Genomic DNA, 25,879 nt, shown 5'->3' on the forward strand with positions numbered 1-25,879 from the left:
TGAGTCCAACTATATGGCCACTGTTTTTTCAGCACATCCGCAAGACAGAAGATAATTGAAGGACTTTACAGCTAGATCCTCACAACAATTTATCCTGTTGTCAAGCCCTATTTTACAACATCAGAGATTCATCAAGACCCCTGAGGCAGGCCTTTGGGCTGAAACATGGCCGTGTCGGTCATTTTTATGTATTTTCAATAAAGGATCTTTTATTATCCTCCTTGGATTCACCTCACTGGTTTGTTTTGTTTCTCATGGCTTCGTGAGGTCCTTATTTATTTATTTATTTATTGCATTTGTATCCCACATTTTCCCACCCATTTGCAGGCTCAATGTGGCTTACAGAGTTTTGTTATGACATAGTCATTCCATGATATCAAATACAGTTGATATTGTACAAAGGTTAAGTAAGAGAAGAGAGAAGGAAGGTGTTAGGCAGGATAGTATAGACTGTGAACTTTAATAACTGGCTGGGTTGGTGGTGAGGTAGTTTTGTAAGGCTATGGGTTCTCTTTGTAGGCGTGTTGAAGAGATAAGTCTTCAGAGATTTGCGAAAGTTGGTTATTTCGTCAATGGTTTTCAAGGCTGTAGGTAATGCATTCCATAACTGCGTGCTCAGGTAAGAGAAGACGGTGGCGTGTATCAGCTTGTATTTTAGTCCTTTACAGCTGGGGAAGTGCAGATTGAGAAATTTGCGGGCTGATCTTATGGCGTTTCCTCCTCTTTGTTTGTTTTTGATCTGTCCTTGCCATTTCCAGGGCACAGACCGTAGAAATCTGCCCAGCACTGCTCTTGTACTAAAATTTCTGAAGTTAATGTCGAAGCCCCCTAACAAAATAGGTGGTGCAACCTTCACATGTGCATACTTTCTATGTGAATATGCTGTCATGCAATGCTGTAGAAGCCCTTTTTTGTACGTGAAACAAGCATTACATGTGGAAAATCTCCAAAAAAATACCCCCCCCCCCCCACAAAAAACTAGGTATAGATTTCTAGGCCATTTCTAAGCATTTTTAGGTTTCTTATCTTTGTATCTGTGCTCTTATGCCTGTCCTCCTTTTTTGTTCTTGTCTCTTAAAGTGAGCACTGTTCACTTTATGGACTATCGAGCAGTCTATGATCCTAAAAGCTGTATTTTCTAGGTGAGAGTTGTATTGTGAGATTCTCTGGAGGCAAGCATCTATGAAACTTGGATGGCTATGTCATGTTTATGAGTTATTATGCAAGCATAACGTAGTACTTTTCTAACTGTGATTGATAATCATTGAGAATGGTTGTTTTTCTTGTCCTTTGATCTAATAGATTTTGTTTAGCTAGTTCTGATAACTATAATTTGTGTATTAAATATATTTTCTAACTTTGTGGTTTAGTCTCTTTTTTGACATTCTTGTACATTAGTTTTTGCGTGTATTTTTAGCCACGGAACCCCTGCACTAATTTGTGCACCATTTCCACTGTGGGATTTAAAAAAATCTTTTTGTCTTTCTTTGCTCAACAGTTTGGAGAATCTGGGAAATCCCAGATACCCAGTGTGGGGCTTTTGATGGAGAGTCCCTGGGCCAATCACAGCGTTCTCAAGTATGACCTTCAGTACTGAGTTGGGGATGAGGGTAAACTCAGGGGTGAACAAAAGAATGCAGTTCAGCTGTCAAATAGAAATGGTGTCCACATAAATACAGATTTAATTTAGTGTAGGAGTACAATGATCTCCTGGGGCAATGTTTATGCTTATTAAAATTTGCTATACTGCCCATTTGAACAAACAGGTCAGGGCGGTTTACAAAACTAAAAACAATGCAAAAATAATGCATTTTAAAACAGATAGAGAAGGAAAAAGAAAAAAAAGAAAAAGAATTCCATTGAGACAGGAAAGATAATATGAAAATAGGGACATACAAAATCTTAAATAATATTCATAACGGAAAAGCCCAAGTCAAAAAACAAAGTCTCACTAGGAGTTGATACCAAAGGCGTTGGAGAAAAAGTGTGTTTTAAGGAGAGTCTTGAAAATTTTTTTAAGGAGGGTTCCAAGCATGTGGTGGTGGTGGTGAGGGGGGGTAGGGAGACCATTCCAAAGTTTATGGCCAAGAAAATAAAAGGCAGAATGAGGTGTGGATTCCAAATGTGCTAACTTAGGAGTGGGAAGAACCAAACGGTGAGAGTGGAGGGAATGCAGTAATGTTGCAGCTGTGTAGGGAATGATCACAGAGGAGAGGAAAGAGGGGAAACCAGTGTGATGCCTTATAAACTAAACAGAGAATCTTGAAAAAAGACTGATAAGGGAAAGGCAACAGAGGAGTGCCATGGTCAGAACGTTTGGCCTTGCAGAGAAAATGAGCAGCTGAATTGTGAAGAATTTTTAGTCTTTTCAGTTGAGAATTTGGGAGGCCTGTGAAGACAGAATTACAATAATCGATTTTGGAAATGACAAAAGCATGAACCAGAGTATGTAATGATTCAAAGTCAAAGTAGGAACGAATAGAGTGGAGCCGAAGAACAGAAAAGAATCCTGATTTAAGAATAGAAGAAATGTGTTGAGAAAAGAAAAGGTTGAGTCCAAAATGATACCTAAATAGCGGAAGGAGCTATAAGGAGCATTATCAGGAGCTATGAGGAGGAGGAGGAGGAGGAGGAGGAGAGAGACTGAGAACATACATGAACTGGAAAACGAAATTTCCATACTCATGCCAATGTCCTCCCTACTCACCTCAAAATAGCCTTGCCATTGTTGCTTTTGATTCTTCCAGGCCATCCCTATTGCCTTCACCACCACCCCTCCTGCCAAAAAAAAAAAAAAAAGAAAAGGAGGTTTCAAGAAGGTCTTTTACTTCAGGGAGTGGGGGCCTGATGGTCAAAGGTACTGTGAACATAAATGAGCAGTTAACACTGGATGTGTGCTCACGTTACTGTATGCTGAATACTCAGAGAGCTTGAGTGTGGGTGTTAACGTGTGCAATAAAGATGGCTGCAAATTGTACTAAAATGTATTTAAATAGATATTAATGAGGTCAGTTAGCATTTCTTCACAATGCACAGGGAAGAAAGAAATGATGGCCTCTAACGATGAAAGGTTTTCACCAGGTTAGGAGCAGTGTTGAAGGTTTTGAGGACAGGATTTATTGTCAAATTTTCACATTGACTTGCTGGTTTTTGTCTTCTTTTACAAGCAGAAGGAGGCTCCTGCAAGTTTTAAAGATAGACAGGAAGTAATAAACATATATAATCTGAGCAAAACCAAAAGAAAAAGAAGACATCCTTGCCTGTTCTTCTGTGCCTGAATATGAGCCTTGCAAAAGTTAATATGCTAGTAATATTTGTGAGGCTCATATTTAGCTGCTGAAGAAAATGCGCTGATGTGTGCTGACACTTCCGTTTTTGTCTGGGCATGTGCACAAGAGCCACGCTTACCGTAAAACCTTTCTGTACCTGTGCCAGGCACTTTCCTCCTCCCACTTTTGGTTTAATAGCACAATTTAACCGTGCATAAAATTTAAATGTGATTTGTTTTGAGCATCGCTGTGCTGCTGTTTTGCATTGCTGTTGCATTGTGGGTGTTGAGCATTGGCCCCAGGAGCAGGGGCAAAGTGGGGAGGGGGTAGAGTGCCATTCCTGCAGAGAATGGGGGGTGGCAGTGGGAGTGAGGGCAGGAAGAAGGGTACTGCCATGCATTTTAAAAAACAAATAAATAAATAAATAAATAAGGGTCCATTCAGGATGCCCCCCCCCCACCAGAGCCTTCCCCTGCATAAATGCATAATATGAACATACAAAGCATAGGAGAAGCCCAAGAGATCATTAGCAGCTGGGAAGCAAGATAAGGGCACTAGGTAGTTTTTCAGTCTTTATTTACCTGTGACTACCCTACAGGGAGTGAAGGGCATTCAGTAAAAAAGAAACTTTACTTCACCAAATGCTTATAACAAAATGCATTGTTTGCAGCAGGGGAAGAGATCTTTCTTCATGGTCTTCTGTTTCATTTCTGGAAACAGAAACATTCACAGAGGGATGATCAGAAGCAAACACCGGCGCTAGAGGCTGTTAGCACCATACTAGCGCCGGCGTTTGCTAACGCCCCTTGATCAGAGCCCTTGAGTGCATGAAACAATGCGCTAAAGGCTCTGAATGCAACTAGCATGGAAATGCATGCCAAACAGGGCAAAACATATTCATCCCCAATGATCAGCGGCCAGCGTGCCAAAGATTGGGTCGCTGGCCGCGGCAAACCCTACGCTAGCTCCGATCTAGCGTTAGGGTTTGCAGATCATTGGGGAGGAATGGTGAGCCCTGTTCAGCATGCATTTTTATGCTAGCAGGCCCCCATTCCCCCCAACAGCAAACCTGCCAGTGACAGGGGACTGGAGGTCCGGCGGACCTCCGGTCCCCCCCCCCCCCGAGATCCTCCCAGGTTCAGGGAGGGCTGGAGATCCGGTGGGTCTCCAGCCCCCCCTAACTCCCCCAGCAAAAGGTCCCTGGTGGCCTAGTGGGCGACCAACCAACCCCCCCCAGCGACAGAAACTCCCTTATATGGTGTATAGCCCCGCCCAGCACATCCCAGGATACACTGGGCAGGGCTGGCGCCGCCATTTTGCGACATCGCAGGAAGAGGAGGGAGGCAGGCTACCCTCCCTCCTCCAACACACAAGGAAGGGGGGTAGGGGGGACTGGACCACCAGGGACTCCTTGTTGGGGGACTGGGGGGGGCTGGAGGTCCACTGGATCTCCAACCCTCCCTGAACCTGGGGGGGGATCGTTGGGGGGGACCGGAGGTCCAGCGGACCTCCAGTCCCCCTGTCACTGGGGGGGGGGGGGTTGGTTGGCCACCCACTAGGCCACCAGGGACCCTTTGCTGGGGGAGTAGGGAGGGGGCTGGAGACCCAATGGATCTCCAGCCCTCCCTGAACCTGGGGGGGGGGGATCGTCAGGGGGACCGGAGGTCCGCCGGACCTTCAGCCCCCTGTTGCTCGGGGCAGGGGTAGTTGGGGCCTGGTGATCCCATGGACCTCCAGCCCCTGTGTTTTACAGATTTGGACTTTTGACAGCCCAGACCTGTCAAACAAGTGCGGGAGGATTGTGCTGAGCACATGCTCAGGCACAATTCTCCCGCACTTCTACCCCATTATCAGAGATAATTGCGTGCTTAAATTTGCATGCAATTATCTCTGATCACAGGTCTATTAACGCCTAACGCTGTTCCAGCACTATTTTTAGAGTGCTGTTTGGAACAGCGCGGGGTTTTGATAATCTGTCTGTCAGTAAACGAATTTGTGCATCTCTGGGGTTATTATTGCTACACAAAACCTCTTAAAATGGGCTTTGCTTGGTCCCTCCTTCCAGCTACATTTTTAAAGACAGATACAAATCTAATAGTTATTGAAATATCAAACACTACTACTACTACTACTACTACTTAACATTTCTAGAGCGCTACTAGGGTTACGCAGCGCTGTACAATTTAACAAAGAGAGACAGTCCCTGCTCAAAGAGCTTACAATCTAATAGACAAGTGAACGGTCGGTCCGATAGGGGCAGTCAAATTGGGGCAGTCTGGATTCACTGAACGGTAAGGGTTAGGTGCCGAACGCAGCATTGAAGAGGTGGGCTTTAAGCAAAGACTTGAAGATGGGCAGGGAGGGGGCTTGGCGTAAGGGTTCAATAACTTTATTTAGCAACCTATAAGGCAGTTTAATCCAATGATGCAGACAACAAAACTATATGAAAAAGCAACTCAACATTTGTGAGCATCTGGCACTGTAAAGGAAACAAACAGGTTTCTGTCATTGCTGTGCTTGCTCAGAATCACTTATTCCAGAACGGAAAGTGTCCAGTTTATGGCTTATATTTCTATTGGTTGCGCCTGATTAACTGAAGCAGACAGTTTCTGGGCACAGTGGCACTCCTCTGGGGATTTTCAGGCAGTCACAGAACAGATAGTGCTGTTTGTGTCCTCTCAAAGGGCAGAAGTGGTTTCAGGCCCAGTAGCAAGTAGACACTGGAGCTGTTAACAGGAGACGACAAAAGCTCACACTGGTTCCTGTTTCTCTCTTCACCCTCAACCTGTCCACATCTGGTCGATTTACAGCAAATCCAAATGCAGTTCATATCACAGCTCCACAGAGGAGGCAGAGGGCGTCACCAGACCACTGAAGCAGCACTTCTGCTGAAAAATCCAGAAGAAGCTCCTGGCTCCCTCTTCTTTCTTCCTTCCACAGATGCAGCTCTGTCTGCAACTGCCTCACATATAGTGTTGCCAGATTTTAAAAGGGATTTATAACCTCAAGTAAAACAAAGCTTAGTTCAGAAGTACAGTGGGGGAAATAAGTATTTGATCCCTTGCTGATTTTGTAAGTTTGCCCACTGACAAAGACATGAGCAGCCCATAATTGAAGGGTAGGTTATTGGTAACAGTGAGAGATAGCACATCACAAATTAAATCCGGAAAATCACATTGTGGAAAGTATATGAATTTATTTGCATTCTGCAGAGGGAAATAAGTATTTAATCCCTCTGGCAAACAAGACCTAATACTTGGTGGCAAAACCCTTGTTGGCAAGCACAGCGGTCAGACGTCTTCTGTAGTTGATGATGAGGTTTTCACACATGTCAGGAGGAATTTTGGTCCACTCCTCTTTGCAGATCATCTCTAAATCATTAAGAGTTCTGGGCTGTCGCTTGGCAACTCGCAGCTTCAGCTCCCTCCATAAGTTTTCAATGGGATTAAGGTCTGGTGACTGGCTAGGCCACTCCATGACCCTAATGTGCTTCTTCCTGAGCCACTCCTTTGTTGCCTTGGCTGTATGTTTTGGGTCATTGTCATGCTGGAAGACCCAGCCACGACCCATTTTTAAGGCCCTGGTGGAGGGAAGGAGGTTGTCACTCAGAATTGTACGGTACATGGCCCCATCCATTCTCCCATTGATGCGGTGAAGTAGTCCTGTGCCCTTAGCAGAGAAACACCCCCAAAACATAACATTTCCACCTCCATGCTTGACAGTGGGGACGGTGTTCTTTGGGTCATAGGCAGCATTTCTCTTCCTCCAAACACGGCGAGTTGAGTTCATGCCAAAGAGCTCAATTTTTGTCTCATCTGACCACAGCACCTTCTCCCAATCACTCTCGGCATCATCCAGGTGTTCACTGGCAAACTTCAGACGGGCCGTCACATGTGCCTTCCGGAGCAGGGGGACCTTGCGGGCACTGCAGGATTGCAATCCGTTATGTCGTAATGTGTTACCAATGGTTTTCGTGGTGACAGTGGTCCCAGCTGCCTTGAGATCATTGACAAGTTCCCCCCTTGTAGTTGTAGGCTGATTTCTAACCTTCCTCATGATCAAGGATACCCCACGAGGTGAGATTTTGCGTGGAGCCCCAGATCTTTGTCGATTGACAGTCATTTTGTACTTCTTCCATTTTCTTACTATGGCACCAACAGTTGTCTCCTTCTCGCCCAGCGTCTTACTGATGGTTTTGTAGCCCATTCCAGCCTTGTGCAGGTGTATGATCTTGTCCCTGACATCCTTAGACAGCTCCTTGCTCTTGGCCATTTTGTAGAGGTTAGAGTCTGACTGATTCACTGAGTCTGTGGACAGGTGTCTTTCATACAGGTGACCATTGCCGACAGCTGTCTGTCATGCAGGTAACGAGTTGATTTGGAGCATCTACCTGGTCTGTAGGGGCCAGATCTCTTACTGGTTGGTGGGGGATCAAATACTTATTTCCCTCTGCAGAATGCAAATAAATTCATATACTTTCCACAATGTGATTTTCCGGATTTAATTTGTGATGTGCTATCTCTCACTGTTACCAATAACCTACCCTTCAATTATGGGCTGCTCATGTCTTTGTCAGTGGGCAAACTTACAAAATCAGCAAGGGATCAAATACTTATTTCCCCCACTGTAGCTAAATTTTCAGAAACCAAAATGAAAGCTAGTATAAATGGTGGGGTGATATTCAGCACTAGTTAACCAGGTAGGACAGGGCCTCTTACCTGTTATCTAGTGCTGACATGACCAGGTGCTGATAGTCAGCTTTACCAGATACAGCTGCTGAATATCAGCTGGGACCGCCATGGCACTATTTGGGTTGTGCTGGGGCAGTCCAGGGGTAGAGATGACAGAGCTTGGAGTTACTTAGGCATTGCTGATATTTGTGGTACCCAGATAACAAAAAAAAAAAAAAAAGGAGAAGGTCCAATCTTCACAGATATGCAGCAGCGAGACGCTGCTCCTCCTTAGACTGTTGTTGCTTCGCGTTCGATACAAATTGTGTTATTCCTGGTTTTGCTTTGATTATACTGATTGCCGATCGATAAGGGATAATGACTCCTGATGCGGGCACACTTGCCAAAACGTGTCCGTGTCAAGTCTTCCCACAATAGGCCTTTGGATGTGATACATATAAAAGATTTTTGGTACTGTATGCTTGGAATCCTCATTTTTTTGTTACCTCACTCCTTTTTCTTGTTGGTACCCAGATAACTACACAGTTAGCATTGAACAGAAAAAGGCTCTTTTAAGCTATCTGGGTAGCACCATTGAATATCAGTGGTACCTGGTACTCCCCATGGCTGCCTTGTGCTTGGATATTTAGTGCCACTGCCCGAATAGGACCCACCACTACACAGCTGGGTCTAATTTAGCCGCGGACTATTTTTATTAATTCAATTTCTGATGTATTACAACATATCGGCAACACTTTCTGAATGCAGGAGTAGTAGAGTGGTTAGAACAAGAGGCTGAGAGTGAAGGATCAAATCCCAATGACAGTCCTTGTGACCTCTGTCAAGTCATCCTACAGGTACAAACATAGGGGCTTTTTTACCAACCTGTGGTAAACTAGTACATTTGTGTGCTACTTGATTGTTGAATTAAACTAACTTGCGGTACCTCAATGCTGTACATTATTGAACTCTACAGCAAATTTGGTTGTGCATTGTTGCAGCTCAGAATTCTTTATGTTCCTAGCTGCAGAAAAGCAAAGATAATGGGTCCCAGATCGGTCCCGCTATCTTTTGAAGAGCCAGCTCATGATGAAAAATGTAGGCCGTCCACCTCCAATCCCTGTGAAAAATGGCAAGATCCCTCAAAATCACTTCCACTCCTATTCTCTTTGAAAAGACAAGACCCCCCCTCTGGATACCCACAATTTCCTGATCTGTTTGAATCACAAGTACCTTAGTGGTTAGTGCAGTGGACTTTGATCCTGGGGAACTGAGTTCGATTCCCACTGTAGCTCCTTGTGACTCTGGGCAAGTCACTTAACCCTCCATTGCCCCTGGTACAAAATAAATACCTGAATATATGTAAACCGCTTTGAATGTAGTTGCAAAAACCTCAGAAAGGCGGTATATCAAGTCCCATTTCCCTTTCCCTAATAGCCTCCTCCCACTCCCTGATCCCATTGAAATGAAAAGACCTCACACCTGCTCTAGCACCTACTGGTGATACCCCTGATGAGTAGTGGAGAAGAAGAGTTATCTGTGGTCACTTCTGCCCCAGTGGCTCCCTCTGTAAAAATGGCAGCCTCGGACCCCTAGTGGTAGTCTTGCTATACTACAGCTGTCAAACATGGCAGTGTTCCCTTATTTGGCAGCTTGATACCTAGCCTGAAACTTAGTTTATTTATTTATACAAACAACTTACTAACATGCACCTGGAAGTTTTTTTAAATCAGTCTGGTTGCACCTAAAATAATTGGGATAACTTATTTTTATGTTTATTAAATTGTTAATAAACTGCCCAAACGAGAACACACAGAGTGGTTTACAGACTAACCAATAAAGGAAGAAAGGAAATCCATTTGCAAATAATTCAGAAAAGAATACAAATCAAAAGAAGATTAATAAAGGAAGGGAAGAAGACCATCGGCCATCCGGCCAGGTCCCAGACTCCAGCAGGTTGTAAGCCATATTGAGCCTGCAAAGAGGTGGGAAAGTGTGGGATACAAATGCAATAAATAAATAAATAAATAAATATATAATTGTTTTGAATGGAGGGGGATAAGGAGAGTGTTCCATAATGTAGGGGCCATACAGAAAAAAAGTTGCTTGACGAGTCAAATCAAGTCAGGAGCAGTAGACAGATGGAATAGAAAAATGAGACTCATAGGCTGGATGCAGTGTTCTAACCAGGGCATATGTAGAGATTAAAGAAGAAACATAAGAAAAGGCAGTAGAAAAGAGAGACTTATGTGTCAAAATCAGAATTTTGAACTGAATTCTGTACGATAGAGGAACCCAGTGTGAGCATATGAGAAGCAGAGAAACCCGATCAAACCTCCTAGCTCTGAAAAATAAAATATGGACTGCTGTGTTTTACACTGATTGAAATCATTTTATGCTGTGTTATAAAAACATAAGAGTAGCCATACTGGGTCAGACCAATGGTCCATCTAGCCCAGTATCCTGTTTCCAAGTCAGGTCACAAGTACCCAAATCATGGCAACATTCCATGCTACAAATCCCAGGTCAAGCAGTTGCTTCTTCATGTCTGTCTCAATAGCAGACTATGGATTTTTCCTCCAGGAATTTGTCCAAACCTTTTTTAAACCCAGATACGCTAACCGCTGTCACCACATCCTCCGGCAAAGAGTTCCAGAGCTTAACTATTCGCTGAATGAAAAAATATTTCCTTCTATTTGTTTTAAAAGTATTTCCAGGTAACTTCTTTGAGTGTCCCATAGTCTTTGTACTTTTGGAATGAGTAAAAAATCAATTTACTTCTACTCATTCTACACCAATCAGGATTTTGTAGACCTCAATCATATCTCTCCTCATCCATCTCTTTTCCAAGCTGAAGAGTCCTAACCTCTTTAGCCTTTCCTCATTTAAGAGGAGTTCCATCCCCTTTATCATTTTGGTCACTCTTCTTTGAATCTTTTTTAATTCCACTGTATCTTTTTTGAAATATGGCAACCAGAACTGAATGCAATACTCAAGGTGCGGTCGCACCATAGAGCGATAAAGAGGCATTATAGTATTTTTGGTCATATTCACCATCCATTTCCTAATAATTCCTAGCATCCTATTTGTCTTTTTGGCTGCTGCCACACACCGAGCAGAAGATTTCAGCATATTATCTACAATCTAGATCTTTTTCTTGAGTGCTGAACCTCAAGGTGGACCCTAGCATCAGGTAACTATGATTCGGATTATTTTCCAATGTGCATCACCTTGTATTTGTACACATTAAATTTCATCTGCCATTTATTTGGATGCCCAGTCTTCCAATTTCCTAAGGTCTTCCTGCAATATTTCACAGTCCGCATGTGTTTTAACAACCTTGAATAGTTTTGTGTCATCTGCAAATTTAATTACCTCACTTGTCGTTCCGATTTCCATATCATTTATAAATATGTTAAATAGCTCCGGTCTCAGTACTGATCCCTTCGGCACTCCAGTGTTCATCTTCCTCCATTGAGAGAAATGACCATTTAACCTTACCCTCTGTTTTCTGTCCAATAACCAATTATTAATCCGCACCAGAACCTTGCCTCCTATTCCATGACTCTTTAATTTTCTCAGGAGTCTCTCATGAGGAAGTTTATCAAAAGCCCTCTGAAAATCTAGATACACTACATCAACTGGCTCACCTTTATCCACACATGTTTATTCATGCCTTCAAAAAAATGAAGCAAATTGGTGAGGCAAGACTTTCCTCGGCTGAACCCATACTGACTCTGTCCCATTAAACCATGTTTGTCTATGTGTTCCATAATTTTATTCTTTATAATAGTTTCCACTACTTTGGCCGGCACTGATATTAGGCTTACCTGTCTGTATTTTCCCGGATCACCCTGAATAGACAACATTGCATTAATCCATGTGTGAGAGGTCTAGGGCAAATAAAGCTAAGCGGCATGCTGTTTCATCAAAGGAAGGGCGTATGACATGACAGTATCAGAGAGCTGCAACACAGGATTTTATTGTGTAGAAAACATGAAGATCAAAACTATGCTTTTGATCAAAAATAACACCAAGATATCCGAAGGACTTTGTCAGGGGAACAGGGGTACCGTCAATTGATGGGGGGGGTCACCTTCGGACAGAAAGGATGGCCTGTTAGCCAAGAAACTGAGGATTTGTCTGGACCTTGACCCAGCATACCACAGATGCCGTGATTTATTTATCTCTGTACCACATTTCTTTTGTCTCTGATTGCATCTCTTGGCACTTTGTTCTTTTCACTCTGTACCAAGTGCAGAATAGTTACTCGGTGCAGATACTTTCATCAGCAGTATTTTCCTTGTGTTTTCTCCTGTACAAGTAAGTCTGGTTTTCTAGCATCAAACTTTTTAAATTATTGGTGTAGTGGGAGGAAGTGATGTCACCCGATGAGATGTTAGCTTGACTGCTCTGCTCCGGAGTCCCCTGCTTCATATTATGCGTTTATTGCTCCAGCTTCCTGGGTGGTTGAGGATGTCCACAAGGAAATGATAGACCGAGCTTAAATCCTCCTCGAGTGTCTCCCCAATGTTGGCAACACACCATGAGGGCAAGATGGTGACGAGTGATGCAGGACCACCAGGCCCCGCTGTGTGGTCTGATGCCAAACTTACTCTCCTTCAGACAGAGATGAAGGGTTGGTTCCAGGAAATGAAATTGGACCTTACCTCCGTGCGGTCAGAGCTGCAAGATATCCAGGAGGATTTGCACAAGGATATTGGTGACGTCAGGCTTAGAGTAGAAGAGACAGAGGTGCAGTTGGAGGCTCACAGGGAGGACCTGGTGCGCCTGCGAGAGCATGTGGGTCAGCTTGAGCAGCAAGCTGAGGCAGCAGCGCTCAAGATGGAAGACCTTGAGAATTGCTTGAGGTGTTGCAACATTCACTTCTGGGGAGGGGGGCCCCAGACATGGTGATGGACACGCTCTGCATGGAGGTAGTAAGCATTATTTTAGAATGTGAGGGGACTCTACGCCTCTGACTCCTCCGCCTGTGTTGGATCAGGCACATTGTGCAGTGGGTCCTCATGGTGATAATCGCCCTAGGATATTATCATCTGTTTTAACAAGTATGTGGAGCGAGAACAGATCCTGCAGGCGGTTCACCACAAGGGAAGTGTTGTGCGCTAGGATGAATTCAATGTAGAATTTTACCCTGGCATTGCCCCAGCCACATTGCTCCTTCGGAGGGAGTATCGGGGCTGGACTCAACTACTACGGGAGAAGCAGGTCCGGTATCGGTGGCTGTTTCTCATCGGGCTGGCATTTACAGTGCAGCAGGGTAAAACCTATACAGTCACTACTGTTGCTACTGTTAAGGATCATTTGGTTGTAGTGAGCCTGGTGGCTTTCACAGATTCAGACCCTTCTCCAGCCATCTGCAGCCTAAGTGCTCCCTGTGTGGACCTGGCTGGCAGCAGGTCTCAAAGTCTGGGAAGCTTGTTTGATTCTCTAATCCATTTGTGCTTTGCTTTTGCTTTCTCTTTGCACCTCTGTTCGCTGTCAATGGACTGGTTTGCTAAGGGGTACTTTGCACTTTTGCATGTGTGATTTATCTTGATATTTCAAAGTTTTTTTGGTTAGCTTTGCCTAAGCAGTTTCTGTGTTTGTTTTGTTAAGCTATGGGGTGGCTCTATAAGTTGGATACTTGCTCTTCCTCTTTTGGTGGGCCCTCTAGTTGAGTGATGGGTCCTAATTTTTGTGTGAGGTGAGGAGGAGGAGGGGGAAAAGGGGGACAAGGAAAGAGGGAGGGATGAGAATGGGTTGGGGTGGGTGTTGTGTTGTCTATAATATCTCAGTCTGATAGTGGGGTGGGGGGGGGAGGGTGGGACTGGTGTGCTTGAGTGGTTGGATGGAGCTTTGGATTTTGTGCATGTAATGGGGTGTTTGGATAGTGTGGGGTGTGTGTGTGGAGGGATGCTGCTTGGAAAGCTGTGTTTGTTTGGTTCCTGTTTCTGTTTGGCTTTCACTTTCTCACCTTTAATGTTAAAGGCCTAACTTCACCCCAGAAGCAGAAGCTCATTTTTAAGGAAGCTCTTTGCACCAATATGTCTGTGGGGTTTCTTCAGGAGACTCATCTGCTTCCACTGTATGAAAAGTTGCACTATCCCTTTATTTTTCAAGCTACTACTAAAAGGTGTAAAAAGACCAACGGGGTATCAATTTTGATCCATAAGATGGTCAGGTGTGTGGTCCGTGATACTTTGGCCAACCCAGAATGTCGTTATTTGTTTGTGAAGGCTGAGCTACAAGGTCGACTCTATGTCCCTAATACTGATCAATGCTCTTTCTTTGAATGTATAGAGCAGAAGATTTTGGAGTTTCAGGAAGGTGTCCTGTTAGTGGGCGGAGACTTTAATCTGACTTGTGATCCTTGCTATTATAATTCTACTTTGCAGATTCATTATGTTAAATGGGATAGGGCTTGTCTACGTGGGCTTGTGGGTTGGATTAGTCTGGAGGACGTGTGGCGCCTTTATCACCCAGGTGAGCAGGACTATAATTTCTATTCAATTAACCATAGTTCTTATTCCCAGATAGAACTCTGGCTGCCTGAGCAGGGTTTTTGCTCTATGTTCTCTGGAGTGCATGTTGATCCTCGCATTTGGTCTGACCACGCCCCAGTTGCCCTGCATCTTGTTCCTGCTAATGGTTTTGGGGGTCACTGGTTTTGGAGACTTAACGATCAGTTATTGTTGGACTCCCCCCCAGACACTGCTTGAATTAGAGGCTGATGTTAACGAGTTTTTTGTTTTCAGTGATACTGGTGAACTGGGACCTGTGACAGTGTGGGAGAGCTTTAAATCCTAAATGAGAGGAATGTGCATTTTGCAGCAGTTTTCACAATTGTAGGTGTTGGGAGCGTTGGTTGACTCTATGGCTTCAGCATGGTAGGCTTGACCTTTTGCATAAGGCTCAGCTATGGTGTGCAAAAGTTCTCCAGGATTTAGGGAGTTGTCAGCGGAAGCTTTTGAAGCTTGATCTTGATGATGCTACTACTTATCATTTCTATAGCGCTACTAGACGTACGCAGCGCTGTACACTTGAACACGAAGAGACAGTCCCTGCTCCACAGAGCTTACAATCTAATTAGGACAGACAAACAGGACAAACAAGAGATAAGGGAATATTAAAGTGAGGATGATAAAAATAAGGGTTCTGAACAAGTGAATACGGGTTAAGAGTTAAAAGCAGCATCAAAAAGGTGGGCTTTTAGCTTAGATTTGAAGACGGCCAGAGATGGAGCTTGATGTACCGGCTCAGGAAGTCTATTCCAGGCATATGGTGCAGCAAGATAAAAGGAACGGAGTCTGGAGTTAGCAGTGGAGGAGAAGGGTGCAGATAAGAGAGATTTACCCAGTGAATGGAGTTCCCGGGGAGGAATGTAGGGAGAGATGAGAGTGGAGAGGTACTGAGGAGCTACAGAGTGAATGCACTTATAAGTCAATAAGAGGAGTTTGAACTGTATGTGGAAATGGATAGGAAGCCAGTGAAGTGACTTGAGGAGAGGGCTAATATGAGTATAATGACACTGACGGAATATTAGTCGTGCAGCAGAATTTTGAACAGATTGAAGAGGAGAGAGATGGCTAAGTGGGAGACCTGTGAGAAGCAAGTTGCAATAGTCTAAGCGAGAGATGATAAGAGTGTGGATGAGGGTTCTGGTAGTGTGCTCAGAAAGGAAAGGGAGAATTTTGGTGATATTATAGAGAAAGAAATGACAGGTTTTAGCAGTCTACTGAATATGTGCAGAGAAGGAAAGGTAGGAGTCAAAGATGACCCCAAGGTTACGAACTGATGAGACAGGAAGGATGAGAGTGTTATCCACAGAAATAGAGAATGGGGGAGGAGGAGAGGTTGGTTTAGGGGGAAAGATAAGAAGCTCAGTCTTGGTCATGTTTAGTTTCAGATGGCGCTGAGACATTCAGGCAGCAATGTTAGACAGGCAGGCTGATACTTTGGCCTGGATTTCGGCTGAGATTTCTGGTGTGGAAAGGTAGATCTGGGAGTCATCTGCGTAAAGATGATACTGAAAACCATGGGATGAGATCAGAGTACCAAGGGAAGAAGTATATGTGGAGAAAAGAAGAGGTCCCAGGACAGATCCCTGAGGTACACCAACTGACAGTAGGATAGATGTAGAGGAGGATCCACTAGAGTATACACTAAAGGTACGCTGGGAGAGGTAAGAAGAAAACCAGGAAAGAACAGAGCCCTGAAATCCAAGTGAGGACAGCTTATCAAGAAGTAGGATGTGATCAACAGTGTCAAAAGCAGCAGATAGATCGAGAAGGATGAGGATAGAATAGAGACCTTTGGATCTGGCCAGGAACAGTGCAAGCGCTGTTTCAGCTGAATGAAGGGGGCAAAAGCCAGATTGATGTGGATCAAGAATAGCTTGAGATGAAAGAAAGTCAAGGCAACGGCGGTGAACAGCTCGTTCAAGTATTTTGGATAGGAAAGGGAGGAGGGAGATGGGGTGATAATTGGAAGGACAGGTAGGGTCCAATGAAGGTTTTTTAAGGAGTGGTGTGACTACGGCATGTTTGAAGGCATCAGGAACAGTTGCAGTGGAAAGTGAAAGATTGAGGATATGACAGATAAAAGGGATGACAGTAGGAGAGATAGTGTTAAGTAGATGGGTGGGAATAGGATCAGAGGAACAGGTAGTTAGTTTTGAGGAGGAAATAAGATGTGTAGTTTCCTCTTCAGTGATTTCAGAAAAGGAGGCAGGGGTTGGAGGGTTGACAGAATGGACTAAGGGAAGGAGAGGAGAAGGTGACCTGGTTGAGAATTCAAGTTTAATCTTGTGAACCTTATCATGAAAGTACTCAGCCAGAGTCTGGGGGGAAAGTGAAGGGGGAGCTGGAGGTGAAGGCAATTTGAGGAGAGAGTTCAGTGTGGCAAAGAGACGTCGAGGGTTTGAGCCAAGAGAATTTGTCAACTGGATGTAATAGTCCTGTTTGGCAAGTAAAAGAGCAGACTGGAAGGAGGTCAGCAAGAATTTGAAATGTATGAAGTCAACATGGGCACGGGATTTCAGCCAAAGGTGTTCAGCAGAGCGGGCACAGGAACGTAGGTAGTGGATTCTAGAGGTCAGCCAAGGCTAGGGTTTGGTACGTTTTATAGAACGGGGAATGGGAGGAGCGAGAGTATCCAGAGCAGAGGAGAGGATAGTATTATAGGAAGAGACAGCCTCATTGACAGACTTGGATAACATGGTGGTAGAGAAGAGATTTGAAACACTGGAGGACAGAGTAGAAGGGTCCTGGATGTAGACTATACGCTTGAGTGGGTCCGTTAAGAGTTTTTTGAGTGGTTGCTTGTCACTCAGCTTAAGAAGCAACAAGTGTGAAATTTGATTGTGCCTGTGAAAGACTCAGCAGGCCATGTGGTGCAGGGTGATACAGCTATTGGTAACGCTTTTGCGCAATACTATGCTCAGTTGTACTCGCTGGAAGCTGAGGGTCCGCTTAGCGACACTGAGACATACTTGGTGGAACTTATGCTTCCAGAATTATCCTCAAATGTGCAGGATTTTTTGTCAGCTTCAGTGGTGATGGAGGAAGTCCTGGAGGCCATAGCTTATCTGCCTTCTTCTAAGGCCCCTGGGTAAGTTGGCTTTACTAATCTCTTTTGCAAATGTTTGTGCATCTGCTGGTGGAGCCACTGATGCATATGTATAACTCTTTGCTTCAGGAGGATCTGCTTCCCCTGTCCTTGCATCAAGCAGGAGTTACTTTGATACTAAAACCCGTTTGCTGTGCCTCTTAATGGCGTATTTCTCTGCTGGGGGTCAATTATAAGTTACTGATTTGGATATTGGCTGCCCAGCTTCAGTGTTTCCTTCAGGAGCTTATTCATGGTGATCAGTCCAACTTCATTGCCGGTAATAAGAATGACAATGTTTGACGGGTTCTGGACCTGGTTTGGGTGGCTGGTCGGAGGCCTTCTCCAGTGGTGTTGTTGGCAGTGGATGCAGAGAAGGCTTTTGACTGGGTCTGCTGGCCCTTTATGATGGCTACCCTTCGGTGTTTTGGTTTTCATGGGCATTTTTTGAGTTGGATCTCTTTGATTTATCAGGACTCGGTGACCTGTCTGCAGGTGACTGGGGCATATACGGACTCTTTTGCCTTGCACCACTGCGCCCAACAGGAATGTCTGCTCTCCCCATTAATTTTTGCATTGGTCATGGAGCCTCTAGCCCAGGTGATTCAGGATAGTCTGGAAGTGTGTGGGAAATGGGTAGGTGATCAGGTCCAGAAACTTTTACTTTATGCAGATGATGTTCTTTTTATTCTTACTGAGCTCCCCCAGCCTTCCCTGCAAGTCTCTTGCTTTATGTGAACTTGCTAAAGGTTTCCATTGCCTCAAACTATGTGGAATATTGGTACATGATACTCTTTCAATGGTACTATACCCCAGCCCGTCTTAAGCGCATCGTTGGTGTGGGTACTGGATTAGGGTTACCATATGTCCAGTTTTACCCGGACATGTCCTCTTTTTGAGGACACCGCAGGGCACCCAGGCAGGTTTTGTCATCCTGCCCATTTGTACAGGTTTGCAGGCGGACAGGCTTGCTTGTGGGTGGCCCTCCAGGTGTCCTTTTCTCCCCTCACCTTCTGTACCTTACTGTTGTGCCCCGGTGGTCTAGTGGCCTCTTCAGGGCAGGAAAGAGCCCCCACTTTCCTACCCGGTGCTGCTGCAGACCTCTCACTCCTGGCGCTGCTTCAAAATGGCTGACGAGAGTTCTACTGTGGATTCAGCGCGTGCCAAACTCAGAATTACCACCGAGTGCACACACTACCCCAGCGGTAGTGATGATTTGGCATGTGCTACCCGCATGTTAGCCCTCCCACGGCTTTGTAAAAGGGCCCCTAAAAACAGTGGATTGAATTGTAGAGCAATAAAGTTGTTGGGATAAAAATGTTAACAATACTTGCTGTCATTGTTGATTTCTATTTGAAAAAAATCAATAAACATGATTTGGAAAAAAAAAGTATTATATCAGGCAATAACTTTTTTACTTTCACTTAATGTGTTTTTCACTGAACGTTTACTTTTACTTACATATTAAAACATACCTTTATTTTTACTTTGACCTAGTACTCTGAACAACACTGCATGCTGGATGTAGCCAGCACATGGATGTCCATTTCTCATGTATTTTGGAACAGGCTGTATGTCAGCAGGCCTTGCTCTAAAATATATGAGAAATGGATGTCCATATCTGATATACAGACTTGGATGCCCATATTCTGAGCTGGACATCCTTTCTAAAATTCCGTTCCACTGTACTATGTAAAAAGAAAACCAAGCTAGAACAGAACCCCAAAATCTAAGTGAGGCGAGCAAATCAAGGAGTAGGTAGTGATTAACAGTATCAAAAATAGCAGGTCATGAAGGATGAAGAGTGAGTAAAGGCCATTGGACCTTTGAAAACTGGATGAATCCCAATTGGATACTGAAGTATTACATTTACTGATGCAATATGAAATGAATAAAATGATTCTAGCTAAGCAAAAATGTTGAAGTATAGTTACAGTCAGTTCAGGAGAAGCTGAACTCCTAAATGCTTCCCCACTCTTTCTATAACTTCAGTGCCTAAATTTAAGTGCTATTTGTGCGTAAGTGATAGTTGGGTGCTAACCCCTGGATTCTATGAAGGGCGCTCAAAATTGGGTGCAGATCCCAGATTGGTGCCCAAATTAATTAGTTAATGACTTCCAAAGATTTAATTATTAGAATTAACAAGCACTTAATGTTATTTATTTATTTATTTGTTACATTTGTATCCCACATTTTCCCACCTCAATGTGGCTTACATAGTTCCGGAGAGGTTGTTACAGACTCTAGTGTGAACAAATACAAAGTAGATCGTACAATTTAAAGATTTAGGGCGGTTTGCTCTATGCAGGCTGCAAGGGTGGTATCGTTCGGTGAGCGATTGAGTATTGCCCGTTACTTAGTTAATTGTTATGTTACTTAGTTTGGAGTTTTTGTTGGTTATGTGGGGTTTGCACTAATTATGATTTGGGTGCCAATCTGGCTATGCAGTATTCTGTAAAAATGGGTGCCTAAATTGGATTGTGTGTAACTCAAAAAGGGGCGTGGCCATGGGAGGGACATGGGTGAGCCAGGGGCATTTACGGAGTGGATGGAAGTTCAAGATATTTGAAAGTGTTCTAAATTAAACTTCAACCGCTCAATTTTCGGACCACAGGAGATAGCCGGGCTGTCTCCCACAGTCCACGCTGAATCCAGATATTCAATGCCAGGCCATTTCTGGTGATCAGCATTGAATAACCAGTTTAACTTTGGCCAGTCCGACTTTAACCAGCCAAGCTGATATTCAGCACTGGCCAGTTAAAGTCAGACCAGCCAACGTTATTCCACCTATTGTGGCGGTCAAATATGGCCACCAAACTCGGCTGGTTTGACTTTTAAAATCAGCGTATAGCTGGTTATATCGCGTGATACAACCGTCTAACTTTAAGTCGCTTACCAGCGATATTCAGCACCAGATATCCAGTTATCCAGCGCTGAATATCGCCAGATAGCTGCCTATGTGCCATTTTAGCGACCATATTCTTCTGAATATCGGCCTCCTTAACTATATGGGTGAATATCACTACTATCCATCTAGTCACTGATGGTGAGCACTGTCCATGTATGTTTATTGCCATCACTTATTCATATAGGAGTGCTGAATATACATATTTTTATGTGTTGCATGTTAGCATGTTCTGGGATAGAATTTTTTTAAAAAAGGAATATTTACTTATTTATTTACAGTAAGTTGCACGTGTAAGTAGCAGCACTGCCCATGCCCCTCTCATGTCTTGCATTTACAACTGTGGGGTAAATTCAAGCAAGAGCGCCAGAATTTAGGTGCCAGGATGATGTGTGCTAGCTGTGAATTCTATAAATGTTCTGTGTGGAACTGCCATTATAGAATACTATTGTAAGTCTGCAGGTTTGCACCTAACTATACGTGCAAATACTTATACCACGTCAAAGGCTGGTATAAGCGCTTGCACCTTAACTGTTGGCAGTTAGGCATATAACTTCCATAATTCTATAACATGTGTGCTTAACTCCCAGGCATGCCCCGGATCTGCCCATGCCTCTCCCACATCTAAACCTCCTGGAAGTTGAGCGCAATAGAATTTCCACGTAGAACTTCTAGAATAGCAACTAAGGGCATTTGGGTGTGCAATTGCCAATTGGTGCCAATTAACACCAATTTAAGCCAATAATTGACTGCTAATTCCAATTAACAGCCAATTATTAAATTAAGTTGTGTGCTAAACTGACCTTATTCTATAAATTGTATGTACAAATTTGTGCACTAAGCATAAGAACATAAGAATGGCTGTACTGAATCAGACCAATGGTCCATCTAGCCCAGTATCCTGTTTCCAACAGTGGCCAATCCAGGTCACAAGTACTTGGCAGAATCCTAAATAGTAGCAACATTCCATGCTACCAATCCCAGGGCAAGTTTATAGAATTAGGGGGTGTGCCACTTGCGCGTACCCTTACAGAACAGTGCTTAGTCGATTTGCTGCCATTGACCTGTGTAAGTGTACGCTTATCTGCCAAAATACTAGTGTTCTGTACTTTTAGGGGTGCTAATGGCGCAGAAATGCAGGCGCTGAGTGATAGAATTAAGCCTTGGAATGTGCACATTTTAGCGTCAAAACCAAAACCTATCTGCAGAAAATGTGCTTTGAAGGAATCGCATATAGTTTACCCATTTTGTTTGTTTGTTTTGTAAAACCAATGTAGACGCTCTAATACTTGTGGAATTCTTTTCATTTCTCTATGCCAAACATTTTTTTGTCCGAGGAGCAAAAGATGTCTATCTGCCATTTCCTTATTTTTTTTTCAGGAAAGCTAAGGGTTGTTGACTTCCTCTCCCCTCCCTTCCTTCCTTCTTTCCGAAGGTACTCATCTAAGAAAAAAAGAGAAGCAAGTGACCATTCTGTTCTCTTTCTTAAGTCACATTAAAGGCTGTCCCTGCTAGCTCCTGTGACACTGCAGTCTCTGCACAAGACGGTGACAGAAAACTGGGAAGAGCAGGTAGGAACCCTGGGGTGTCTTCTTCATTGGCTGATATGAGTGAATTGACTTTATTTATAAGTGCAAAATATGTTATATACTGATACTTAGTACTAAGTTAAAAGGGCGTTCTATGATTTATTTTGGTTGAAGGCTATAGTGTTTGCTAAGTTTAGAGATGTCATGCAGTACTGCAGACTGATGCCATGACCTAGAGCATGGTTTGTTTTTCTAAGATATTGTACTTATGTTCAGAAAGAGAGGTTGCACTACAAATGCTCATGCTCATGTCAGTAGTTTAGCATTATAGGGGCGATTTTATACAGGGTTTCCCATGTGCAAGGCTGGTTTTATGCACAGAAAAGGCCTTTTATAAAATTGTATAACCATTTATGTGTGTGCATGCATATCTATGTGTGCCTACATAATCATGTGTACCGCTACATGTACCATTAGTAGGTGGGGGCAGAGCTGCAATGCACACGTGTATTATATAAAATACACATATGGGCTAATGCTATAAATTGATGCTTAGTTTTAGACGCTAGCAACTAGGGATGGGCAACCAGAAAAAATGTTGTTTCGTTTTGTGTCCTGTGTCATTTCCGGGGATGTTCATTTTTTTTGGCCATTTTTTTCATCAGAGGAGCAAAGTTATTGAACAAGCTTTCTTTTGAAAGAGGGCGCACTATGCGGTCAGCTGAATAAAAGGACGCTCAAACATAGACACCTAAAGTTAGAGTGCTCAGCTGCTATTCTATAAGGGCACATTAGTGCATCTAGTCTGTTATAGTGCTCAGCCAGTGGCGTTCCTTGGTCGGCTGTCACCCGGGCCGGATCGCCGCTGTGCACCCTCTCCGGGTGCAGCATTGCCCGTCCCCCCCAGGTGCAGCATGACACCCCCCCCGGGTGCAGCATCCCCCCCTGGTGCATCACCGTCCCCCCCCCACAGGTGCATTCTTCTTATCTACTGGGGTGCTGGGAACAGCCGTGTGGCTGTCGGCTTCGCTGGTTCCCTGCTCCCTCTGCCCCGGAACAGGAAGTAACATCAGAGGAAGCAGGGACTCAGCAGAGATGACAGCTGTACAGCTGCTCCCTGTACCCCTCCTGCAGCGTGCACCCGGGGCGGACCGCCCCCACCACCCCGCCCTCGGTATGCCAATGTGCTCAGCTAGTATTCTGTAGTGGCACATTAGTGCGTCTAATCTGCTATAGTTCTCAGCTACTGTTCTATAAGGTCACATTAATGCATCTAGTCTGTTATAATGCTCAGCTAGTGTTCTAGAATGGCACATTAGTGCATCTATGGGCCCTTTTACAAAGTCACGGGAGGGTTATCATACGGGTAGCTTGCGGCAAATTGGCACTACTGCCGGGGTAGCGTGTGCAACCAGCGGTAATTACATAAGTACATACGTAATGCCACACTGGGAAAAGACCAAGGGTCCATTGAGCTCAGCATCCTGTCCACGACAGCGGCCAATCCAGGCCAAGGACACCTGGCAAGCTTCCCAAACGTACAAACATTCTATACATGTTATTCCTGGAATTGTGGATTTTTCCCCAAGTCCATTTAGTAGTGGTTTATGGACTTGTCCTTTAGGAAACCGTCTAACCCCTTTTTAAACTCTGCCAAGCTAACCGCCTTCACCACGTTCTCCGGCAACGAATTCCAGAGTTTAATTATGCGTTGGGTGAAGAAACATTTTCTCCGATTTGTTTTAAATTTACTACACTGTAGTTTCATCGCATGCCCCCTAGTCCTAGTATTTTTGGAAAGCGTGAACAGACGCTTCACATCCACCTGTTCCACTCCACTCATTATTTTATATACCTCTATCATGTCTCCCGTCAGCCGTCTCTTCTCAAAGCTGAAAAGCCCTAACCTCCTTAGTCTTTCTTCATAGGGAAGTCATCCCATCCCTGCTATCATTTTAGTCGCCCTTCGCTGCAACTTTTCCAATTCTACTATATCTTTCTTGAGATGCTGCGACCAGAACTGAACACAATACTCAAGGTGCGGTCGCACCATGGAGCGATACAACGGCATTATAACATCCTCACACCTGTTTTCCATACCTTTTCTAATAATACCCAACATTCTATTCACTTTCCGAGCCGCAGCAGCACACTGAGCAGAAGGTTTCAGTGTATTATCGATGACGACACCCAGATCCCTTTCTTGGTCCGTAACTCCTAACGTGGAACCTTGCATGATGTAGCTATAATTCGGGTTCTTTTCTCCCACTTGTATCACCTTGCACTTGCTCACATTAATTCTGAGTTTGGTGTTCACCGAATCCCACAGTAGAAAATATATTTCTATTTTCTACCATGGGGGGCATTTGCAGTGGTAATCGGCAGCGTGGCCTCCTTTGCATATGCTGCATGGCTACTGTGTGGTAGTGCATCAGCCCTTACTGCCAGGTCAGTGGCTGGTGGTATGGGCTCAGGCTGTAAATAGGTGTGCGCTAGGTTCAATTTTTGTGCACGCCCATTTCCCGGCCCTTTAAAAAAAATGGCCTTTTATCCAGCTGCGGTAAAAAGTGGTCCAGTGTGCACCCAAAAGATGCATCCACACTACTACAGACCACAGAGATAATAGCGCCCATAAATTTGCCTGCAATTAGCTTTGATCATAGGGGCATTATTGCCCTGCGCTGTTTGGGTGCTAATTTTAGAGCACTGTTTGGAACAGCGTGGGGCTTATGATCATCTGCACCTAGGTGCACAGTTTATAGAAAAGGGTGTAGATCAGTTATGCACGTAACTGCTAATTTGTGCCAATTTGCACTTGATAAGACCAATTATTGATAGTTATCACCAATTAAGGGGTCCTTTTACAAAGGCGCACTGAAAAATGGCTTGCGGTAGTGTAGGCATGGGTTTTGGGTGCACGCAGATCCATGTTTTAGCGTGCCTGTAAAAAAGGCCTATTTTTTGCCAAAAAAGGACTTGTGGCAAAATCAAAATTGCCGCCCTTCCATTTTGGGTCTGAGACCTTACTGCCAGCCATTGACTTAGCGGTAAAGAATCTGGGCGGTAATGACCTACGCGCGTCAAATGCCACTTGGCGCATGTCCATTACGCGCACCAGAAAATAAAAAATATTTTTCAGACGCGCATAGCAGATGTGCACCAAAGTAAAGGTTTTTATTTTATAATTGGGGCTTCATTGTTTGGAGAAAGAGGGGGCAAAAGTAATTAACTTCTAATTACTTCTGCCCCTCTTTCCTTATGCTTTTTTGTGGATGATTTCCTGATCTGATGAAGAAGGGCAACCTTCGAAAGCTAATCAAGAAATGTATTAAGTTATGTCCAATGTTTTTTTTAATATAATCTGACTTTTTTAATTGATGTTACCTGGATTTGACCCTACAAGTTCTATGACTGGCTTCCAAATATCTGCAGGTAATCAATAGAAATCAAACAAAATTAAAACATGGAAAAGAAAATAAGATGATACCTTTTTTATTGGACATAACTTAATACATTTCTTGATTAGCTTTCGAAGGTTGCCCTTCTTCATCAGATCAGGAAATCATCCACAAAAAAGCATAAGGAAAGAGGGGCAGAAGTAATTAGAAGTTAATTACTTTTGCCCCCTCTTTCTCCAAACAATGAAGCCCCAATTATAAAATAAAAACCTTTACTTAGATGTTTTTTATTTTCTAATTTGGGGTTTCATTGCTTTTTAATTTTCCAAAGACAAGAGAAACATGAAAATATTTTCAGACCATGCAATTTTGAATTTCTGTAATGTAAACATTCATTGGATCCTTGTAAATATGTTTTCTGACTTAGGGGATCTCTTACTAAGGCAGGCTAGCGTTTTTAGTACGCGCTAATATTTAGGGTTCGCTAAACGATAGAGAT

The 25,879-nt window shown here is 43.9% G+C and overlaps 1 protein-coding gene across 1 annotated transcript in view; it reads left to right on the plus strand.

The window, feature by feature from the left end:
- The first annotated feature begins 21,952 nt into the window (after nt 1-21,952).
- Nucleotides 21,953-25,879, plus strand: part of LOC115462290 (zinc finger protein 366-like) — a 132,348-nt gene continuing 128,421 nt past the window's right edge. Inside the window, exon 1 of the mRNA XM_030192300.1 lies at nt 21,953-22,024. The gene's annotated coding sequence lies outside the window, so the exon portion shown is untranslated. The remainder of the gene's footprint in view (nt 22,025-25,879) is intronic.

This window comes from Microcaecilia unicolor, chromosome 2, assembly GCF_901765095.1.
Source record: "Microcaecilia unicolor chromosome 2, aMicUni1.1, whole genome shotgun sequence".
NCBI classification, from domain to species: Eukaryota; Metazoa; Chordata; class Amphibia; order Gymnophiona; family Siphonopidae; genus Microcaecilia; species Microcaecilia unicolor.